The following is a 10,358-nucleotide window of genomic DNA, read 5'->3' on the forward strand; positions in this document are numbered from 1 at the left end:
GACCCCGTTCGAATATAGAAAAAAGTTCCATAACGCAATACGGACGTACTCGAGGCCTCAAAACACACATAACAACATAAAAACCATGAATCACACCTCAAATTGAAATCAATGAACTTCAAACTTTCAAATTCAATAACCCATGCCGAAACATAGCAAATCAATCCGGAATGACTTTAAATTTTGCACACAAGTCACATTCGACATTACGGACCCGCTCCAACTTTCGGAATCGAAATCCGACCCTAATATCAAAAAGTCCACTCCCGGTCAAACTTTTCAAATTTTCAACTTTCGCCATTTCGAGCCAAATTCAACCACGAACCTCCAAATCACAATCCGGATGCGCTCCTAAGTCCAAAATCACCCAACGAAGATAACAGAACCATCAAAATTTCAATTCGAGGTCAAATGCTAAAAAGTCAAACTTAGTCAACTCTTTCGAATTTAAAGCTCCCTAGTTGAGAATCATTCTTCCAAATCAGTCCCGAATAACCTGAAAATCAAAATCGATGATTCATACAAGTTAAAATACCTCATACGGAGCTACTCACGCCCGTAAACTACCGAGCGAAGTGCAAATGCTCAAAATGACCGGTCAGGTCGTTACATTCTCCCCCACTTAAACATACGTTCGTCCTTGAACGTGCCCAGAGTTGTTCTCAAAGCCATCAACTGTCGTGTAACCTTACCATGCACACACCTGGGGGTGATCCCATGTCACCCTATCCCATACAAACCCCGCAACACAATATAAATGAAGATCATTACTCCAACCTTAGCCCATAAGTTTTAGAATCCAATTTCCAACATCCGGAATTTCTATAAGGTCAAAATCTTGCATTTACACACTTTATAAGTCTGAACAAGATGTAACCATAATCCTAGATGTAATCGCATGATATATCACATAACTCAAATACTCATAGCAATAATTTCTAATCACAATAGCTGCTCAAAACCACCCAATATCGGTAATAAACCTCATGTCAAACAAAACCTCGTTCTAAAACCTTCGTATATTGCCGATGATAAAAGAAACACGCAGAACTCATAACCATTCATCAGATCAACCAGTGAATTCCCTCTCATTTGACAAGAATTATAGCCAATTCTAAGCCGACTTTCGCTATTATCCTTCCAAACATGCGGTAATCAATTCCGATAGTATCCATTCTAGGTCCAATGATCCTGTCTCATCCAACACGACCACTCTAGTGACATGCCATATCAATATAATCTAACGCCATAACCCGCGCAATCCGTGGACCAATAAGCAACCTTCCAAATATACTCAAATCATGGAAAACTGATTCAGATGGGAGAACTATCCCGTGAGCTCAACAAGTACCACCACAACTCAATGCTAAGAACCTATCACATACCGTAGAACTAAAGCACACGAATCTAACACGAGGGATCATATCTCAGCATACCTCCGCTGCAATGCGTGACCCCATCAAAACACTGGTCCATATGAAATACCTCAGCCACCATGCTCAAAATTAATAACCACACAAAATTTGACATCAAGTACCCAAAGTGCATTACCGTAACCCCGGAGAGCAAATAACACAATACCACAATCCGGAAAGAACATAGCCAACACGCAAACAATCACACAATACTCAAATACTCATCTCACTCAAATTCCACTATAAAGCCCAAATAGAACCATATCGTGTGTGCATATAACCCACGAATCGCAACCCCTCGTAGCATAGAAGAGTAACTCACAGATTATTTCAGAACACGAATAAGCTCAACAACAACCGAATGGCACATCCCTCAACAATAATAGTACGGAGCCAACCAATCTTACTTGATGTAAAATACCCATCCTAGTTGGGCCTATCAAGGGCCCATAAATCAACTCTGGTCACCCACCAATGGATAAATAACTCTATGAAGGTCCACAATGACTGAATCATAACACATACTATCATCTAGCTAGCTTCGGCCACGACTTCATAGTCCGTAACCATGAAACAATCTGTTCCTGAGAACTCCCAGTCTCCATCTCCATAGGACACACGAATCACCATATTTGATCCCAACTCCACCGCCCGAATGTCTAACACATCTCTCATACACGATCATCCCACTGGGAATACTTCTAAAATTCTTTCGTGCCACATGGCAAAATTTGAATATCAGAAGTCGATCAACCAGGAGACTGCCACAACCCCAATGAAGTATCCATAAATCAAAACACAGTGCACCTCCTGGAATGTACACTCTCCTCAAGCAATACCAAAAAGTAATATAATTTATCTAGTCATCTGAAACCGTCTATGATGCCTAAGAATTGAGGATCTTCCTTTCAAAATCGAATCGTGACCTGGCACCTGCAAATCTCAATCCTACACAACACACCGCATCTATCATGCCATCATATGAAAAAAAATACGAGAACCTCATAATCATTCTAAGTCACAAGTAGAATACATAACCGATCAGCCAGAAGCCTTCCATTTGATATCATCAAGGAGAAAATCCCAATACGCAACATATTACTCATGCCGGTAAGAAATATACTCCCCGAACCGTGGTAAAAACCATTGAGAACTCTTCGAAGTCCATTTGCACATAACCAAGCTATCTGAATCGAATCTTTCTAACTCAACCCAGCCACGCAGCTCGCCAAAACCCAAGAGCATTGCCACGAAACACCTGTGGAGACTAGCCATATCATAAGTACCCAAAGAATCGATTATATCCATTACTGTGCTAATCCAACCTACTACTACGCCGTCCTATTTCTCCAAGTCCCTTCCAAATTGCCTTCAAATTGATACTTCTCCTTGCTGGAACACCACGATCCTAAACCAAAATTCACCACACAAGAGACCCTAGTATAAAACTACAATGCCCTAAGGCCCATAAGCCGCTGACTTCCCTCTTAAGCACCCCAAAGCACCACAACCAAAACACCCACTCTAAAGAGACCTTATGTGAACCTAAAACTATTTTCTTCACCTTCTTGATGCTGAAATGCATAATCTACAATGGTATAAAAATGCCACAAGTCTCGACACCATCCAATGTAACTCTCAGTTTCTAGCCATATACAAATCTTGAAAATTCCAAATCGCTACATATAAATCTTGACTCCATTAGAACCATTCTCGAGAGTCATCCACTCTACTCAAATCTCAATTAAACCGACCAAACAGACTGAACGACCTTTGCCCCATTAGCACACCAATACCCAAGGGAGTAAAGAGTAACCCACACTCCTAAGCAACCGAGTAAATTCCTACTCCATGTACACTACATCCTTCGTGAATAACCACTCAATTATTTTATGATTCTCATATACCCATAGAGTGTAATACAACATATATCCAGAAATTCCTTTACCCGAGTCATCTTCGATCTCGACCTCTGTAAGTCATGACTGATTCACCAGTAATACCCCAAACTGAAACCAATACAACACATAAGCATGCAATCAACTCGTCGATAGTAGACTCCCCCACTTGGCTCAAAGCCACGGAATAAGACATCTAACTACTTACAATAACCATACTCCATTACTACCATAATACCACAGTGAGATTCCATTAAATCCTTCTTCCGCTCGTGCAACACAAGCCATCTAGTACCTCAAATCATCTACAAATCTCGCGTTCATCCTTGTGATGGTTAGGCCAACTTCCACAGGCGATCCAAACTCAAATTGCAACATATATCATTCACTGGTAAAAGAGAACTCTCTACAAAACATCTTAGGGATCATACAACCTCAGGACACCTCGCAGGGGATAACCCACCTGCTTTGCCTCAAACTGATATCTCTCTACACCCTTCCACATTCACGACTACTATGCAATCACTTAATCTTCTCGATTCTGAACTCATCAACAAGACATGAGAATCTCCTTCACTCCATAACTAGACAATATGAGAGATCCCTCAATACACCCATAACTCGAGACCATCCACCAAATCAAGACAGAAATCAAACATCCCATAGTCCTTGCTACATCTCAAGTAAACTCTTCCCGTCACATTCGAACAATCCGAACACATCTCGCAGTATCATCTTACTCACCACATAGTCATCCAATCACAAATTTCACTAATAGGGACACCAACGGACCTATAAGTCCCAAAAGCACGTGCTCACACAATCGAAATCTCCGTGCTCAAGCTACAGTCAAAACCCGACCTCAAGTCCTCCAGACTGGCCCATCATCAGCACGCCAAAATCACATCTCGCTCCTCAATGATGGAATCACAAGTTGTCGATGCACAGCTGATACCGAGCGCTCACATGCGCATATGAATGTGTGGAAGGAATTCAAAGAGTTACGCTTCAAGCTGAATCAATGTCGCACGATAAGGAAAGAAAGATGGGAAGTATATCCTAAATGTCCTATAGCCTCTCGAAGATAGGTATGGACGTCATCATACCGATCCGCAAGACTCTACGAAACACTTGCTCATGACTTGTAGAACCTATGAACCTAGAGCTCTGATACCACCTTTTCACAACCCAAAATTCAACTAGTCGTGATGGCACCTAACCCAACCCGCTAGGTAAGCCAATTAAAAACTATCCAATTTCCAATAATATTAATAAGACAATTATTCAAAAGAAATTATCTGAATCTTATACATTTCCCAAGGACTGGTAGTATAAATCATGAGCTTCTAAGAATAGAATTTACAAAGCTGAAATGAAATAAATACATCGTCTGTTTGAAAAGTACATAAACAGAATTTTTATAGATCTAAGGCTACCACGAACAAGAGGCAGCTACAACCGGGATGCATGTATATCTTCCAATCCAGCTCCCATTGAACACAGCAACATCAGCAGCCAACATTTGCACGCAAGGTGCAGAAGTGTAGTATGAGTACAACCGACCCCATGTACTCAGTAAGTAATAAACCTAACCTTAGGTTGAAAGTAGTGATGAGCTAACACAAGGTCGGGTCCAATACCAATATCCCACAACAGTTCATAATAGTATAATACAAGTAATAAAAGATGTATCTCAGAAGTAAAATGCTCAGCTCGTTCACAGTTCCAGAAAATAGTCATGCTTTTCAAGTATCTTAGTGAAAACCCAAATCTTTTACCGAAAATGCCAAAAATACGAGTAAGTTTAAAAATTGTAATTTTTTTCCAAATATCCTTTCCACAATAAATAAGATGTTTCATTTTCTTTCCAGATAGCAAGTGTGAAATACCTCTCTATGCCCACATATCAATGTGTGTAAAAAGTCATGAATGACGTGATACCGTACAGCATGAGGAAAAATGCATCTCTATGCCTGTATGTCATGTGTGCATGCCAAAGCCATATATCTCAGAGATGAATCATGTACTCACACTCCTAGAGTACTCAATCTCACTGTCTCACACTTTCCACTCATCATGCTCAACCACTCGGTACTGTATATGGCCCATACGGCCCAGGAAAGATTCATCCCGGAATATATACATCACTGACCATCAGTCACTCAGTACCGAGGAAGGCCAATACGGCCCCATGGAGAAGATCCATCTCCAGGTATATAAATGCTTCGTACAAGATCCCTGTCCAGGGAAGATCCATCCCTCAATATAATCAACCGCGGTCATTGGGGGTGTGCAGACTTCGGAGGGGCTCCTACAACCCAAGCGCTATCATAAGCCAGATCTAGGCATAAATTAATATAGCATGTTGTGGCGTGCAGCCCAATCCCATAACTGTCACTCATAATCAGTCTCTCGGCCTCACTCAGTCATCCATCTCTCCAGTATCACTCATGAGCTCACAATGTCATGAAACTAGTCCGACAATAATGATATGATGTATCAATAAATAACAATGGAGACTGAGATATGATATGAATGCATGAATATGACTGAGTACGAAATATCAATAAAATCAGTGAGATGACAGCAAGAAACGACCATTATGGGTCCCAACAGTATCGGCATAAAGCCTAAACATGATATCTAGCATGATTGACAACTCAATTACTTTATCACATGGTGAAAATACGGACATCAACAAAGTAGGACCACTATATAGTGCCATGGAAATAACATAGTCCCAATTTACATGGTGCATGCCCGCACGCCCGTCACCTAACATGAGCGTCACCTCAACACAAATTACATTACACGTATTTCAGGGTTTCATACCCCCAGCTCCAAGATTAGAAGAGTAACTTACCTCGAACAAGCCAATAACAATATCGAGCAAGCCATACGATGCTTCAAATATGCCATCCCGCGCGTTCCGACCTCCGAACAATCCGAAACTAAACAAAAATAACTCAAGTACATCAAACAATGCTAAAAGAACCAATCCCGATAAAAAAAGGATCAAATCTTGAATCAAAAGCCCAAAACCGGCAAAAAACCCAATTCGGGCCCGTACCTCGGAACCCGATAAAATTTATAAAATCCAATAACCCATTCAATTATGAGTCCAACCATACTAGTTTCACTCAAATCCGACTTCAATTCGATATTCAAAACTAAATACATTACATTATGAAGCTTTAGGCCAAAAATCCCAATTTTCTCTTTAAAATTCATCAACCAAATGCTAAAATCAAAGATAGATTCATGATATAAAATTAAAAATGAGTAGAGAATACTTATCCCAGTTCACATGGTGAAAATTGCCTCAAGAATCGCCTTAATCCGAGCTCCATAGCTCCCAAAATGAAGAAAGAACCAAAACCCTCAATAAATATAGCTTCTGCCCAGCGATTCTGCATTTGTGAACAATTCATCGCATCTGCGACCACCACTTTTGCGGAAAAAATATCACATCTGCAAAAAATGGCCTTGCCCAGCAATCCCCACACCTGCGGTATCAAACTCCGCATCTGCGAAGACACTCGCACCTGCGCTTCCACTCGATGCACCTGCGCCCTATTCTCCGCTTCTTCGGGCCTTCTCATCCAGCTCTCATATCGCATCTGCGGCACCTTTGTCGCTTCTGCGGCCATCGCACCTGTGCAAACCAACCGTAGGTGCGATCATACCAGAACCAGCAGCCTTTAGTAATGCAACATGAAGTAAAAATAATTCGAACCTCGTCCAAAACTCATCTGAGCCACTCGGGACCCCGTTCGAATATACCAACAAATTTCATAACGCAATATGGACCTACTCGAGGCCTCAAAAAATATATAATAACATAAAATGATGAAATCACACCTCAAATCGAAATCTATGAATTTCGAACTTTTAAATTCAATAACTCATACCGAAACATAGCAAATCAATCCGGAATGACTTTAAATTTTGCACACAAGTCACATTCGACATTACGGACCTGTTCCAACTTTCGGAATCGAAATCCGACCCTAATATCAAAAAGTCCACTCCCGGTCAAACTTTTTAAAATTTTAACTTTCGCCATTTTGAGCCAAATTCAACCACGAACCTCCAAATCACAATCCGGACACGCTCCTAAGTCCAAAATCACCCAACGGAGCTAACGGAACCATCAAAATTCCAATCCGAGGTCAAATACTAAAAAGTCAAACGTGGTCAACTCTTTCGAATTTAAAGCTCCCTAGTTGAGAATCATTCTTCCAAATCAGTCCCGAATAACCTGAAAACCAAAACCGACCATTCACACAAGTTAAAATAACTCATACGGAGCTACTTACACCCGTAAACTATCGAGCGAAGTGCAAATACTCAAAACAACCGGTCGGGTCATTAAACTTCAACAAGTGGCAAGGCCTTTCAACAAATGTCAAGACTTTCAACAAGTGGCAAAGCCTTTTCAACAAATGTCAAGCCAAATGTCAAGACTTTCAACAAGTGGCAAAGCCTTTTCAACAAATGTCAAGACTTTCAACAAGTGGCAAAGCCTTTTCAACAATTGTGAAGACTTTAAACAAGTGTCAAGATTTTGGACAAGTGGCCAATCCTTTCATGCAAAAGTGCCTATAAATAGGCCCAAACACTTGAAGAATATTAATGAAGAAAAGTTTATTAATTATCTTCCTCTGAATTTCTCTTATTTTACTTTATTTTCTATTATTCCATAAAAAAAATTCTTTTATACTGTCAGTAAATGTATAAATTAAATTGTTATTATTTTAGCTTGAAATCGAGGAAAAACTGGCATTATGATCCATTATAAATGTTCTTTTGGTTATATGGTCATTTTCACGTGATAGTGATTATGACAATATATGAAACATATTTGTTGAATCATTTTCTTTTATTCAAATTGTACGTGATAATGTGATATAATTTGACGCTTTTCCTGTTTTCTTAATTGTTTGTGTGGACGTGGGAAGGGAGGAGGAAGTTGACTCTCTTTCTGATTTTTGTATCTCTACCCAATTAGCCGAGCCACTCTTGCTAGAGTGTCAGCAAATTAATGCACTAAAGTAGTAAACTAGTAGCACTGTAGTAATTTTCTAAGACGAAGATGAAGAGTTCTCTCAAGTGCAATTACTAATTTACTATTAAATAGTATACTTCTAATCAGAGGCGGATCCAAGATTTAGAGGATCTGGTCCTGCTGGATTGATCTTGTAGAGTGCTGATACTTAATCCTAGCGGGAGTAGTAGGATTTACTTTTGAGAGAGATATCATCTTATTTCGTGTATTATGACCTACTAGCAACATAGATAATAGAGAATCTTGGTAAATCTTTATTGTTAACTTCGAGACCAAATTTGTAAGAAAATAGAGTTAAAAAGGATTTATTTTAGGAAAAGAATCATATTTTTCCTATACTTCCTTTATTATTTAGGGTTAGGATGGAGATCTTTAAGGGATATATTTTACACAAAATTGGTAAAAATTAAACATATTTTTTTTTTGCTGAAAAAGAGTTAGTGTTGGAGTAGGAAACAAATAAGGAAAATTATTTAGTCATATATGGTAAGTTCTGTATGAAGTAGGTTTCTTATTATTTGTTTCCTTTTATAATTTGGACTCTTTATGCTACTAACGTGTTACCTATATGTAGTTCAAGTTTACTTTATTGCAGGCAAACACTTTCATTATTTCTTCAGAGTAAATTGAGAGAAAAGTAAGAAAAAACGAGTTCAAAATTCTGAAGTGGATATTGAAGGTTGGAACATGCAGAAGAACCTCACAAGAGAACATGTTCCATGATACATCGTCAAATTCGTTGTGTCTAGTCTAGTTTATTGTATTAGGCTTATTGAGTTATAATTTTATTTGCTTATACAAGAGGCATTTAGAAAAGTTTTTCTCTGTAAGAGAATTCAAGTCTTAGGCTAGAGTTAGCTTGAGCTTTTTGCTACAATCAGAGTGGTTATAGGTAGTCAAGTGGCTAGAATTTAATCTCTTAGGTTTTAAAAGTTTTGTAACCTGAAACTGCTCGTTATTTTAGTAAATTTTTTGTGAGAAATTCCAGAGGTGGGTCGTGGTTTTTACTCCCTTGAGCAAGGAGGTTTTCCATGTAAAAATCTCGTGTGTGTTTAATTCCACACTTTACTATTTCAGTTGTTTAACGAAGAAACATATATAAGAACCAAGTTCTTTTACATGTATCTAAGTGGTGCACCAAACTAACATGAACATAGACATATTACTATTGACATGATCAAAGTAAACTTTTCATTTGACCAGTTTGATTCATTTTGAGTTTCGGTTTGGGTTATTCATCTTTACGAGTTATATATACAAATCGATCAAGTGAAAAGAATTGCTATTTTAATATTTATGATAATCTAGAGCAAAGTATAAACTTTCAAGATATTATTACAACACAAAACAATAGGAGAAAGTAGTTTGGATCAAAATTAATAACTATAACATTCTTGAGAAGATAAGAGAAGACTTACCAATTTAATGACCCTAGAAGTTGGAATTAGCTTAATCTTATTTATCTAGCAAATTGTAAACAATGCTAATATATTAGGCACATTTACACCAATACATTGAGTGATTCTTTTCCTTTAATTTTCTTTTTCTTCAATTAACTGAGCAACTAAAAGAAAGTTAGAGAAAACTAAAATAGAAATAATAATACAAAATGCAAATATGTACATAGTACATACAGGGGACTCGAAAAGACAGAAGGTATGGGGAGAAATATTTTTGTGTATGAATTTTGAATTTTTAAATTTTGTTGTTATTTGATTAAAGAACTGATTTCTTTAATTTTAAAAAAATGAAAAGGATTTGAATTTTGAAATTTTGATTGTTATTTGATTAAAGAACTGATTTCTCTAGTTCAAAAAAAATGAAAAGGATATTGTTATACTTAAAAAGGTAAAGAAACACAAGGAAATATAAAGATGAAAATATGTGAGGATGAAAGCCAGAAATTGAAGCTCAAAAAATTTAAGTATCTAAGGATAAAAAGCCTAAAACTGAAGGGATACAACGTTAAGAGCATAC

Source organism: Nicotiana tomentosiformis, chromosome 9, assembly GCF_000390325.3.
Source record: "Nicotiana tomentosiformis chromosome 9, ASM39032v3, whole genome shotgun sequence".
Taxonomy (NCBI): domain Eukaryota; kingdom Viridiplantae; phylum Streptophyta; class Magnoliopsida; order Solanales; family Solanaceae; genus Nicotiana; species Nicotiana tomentosiformis.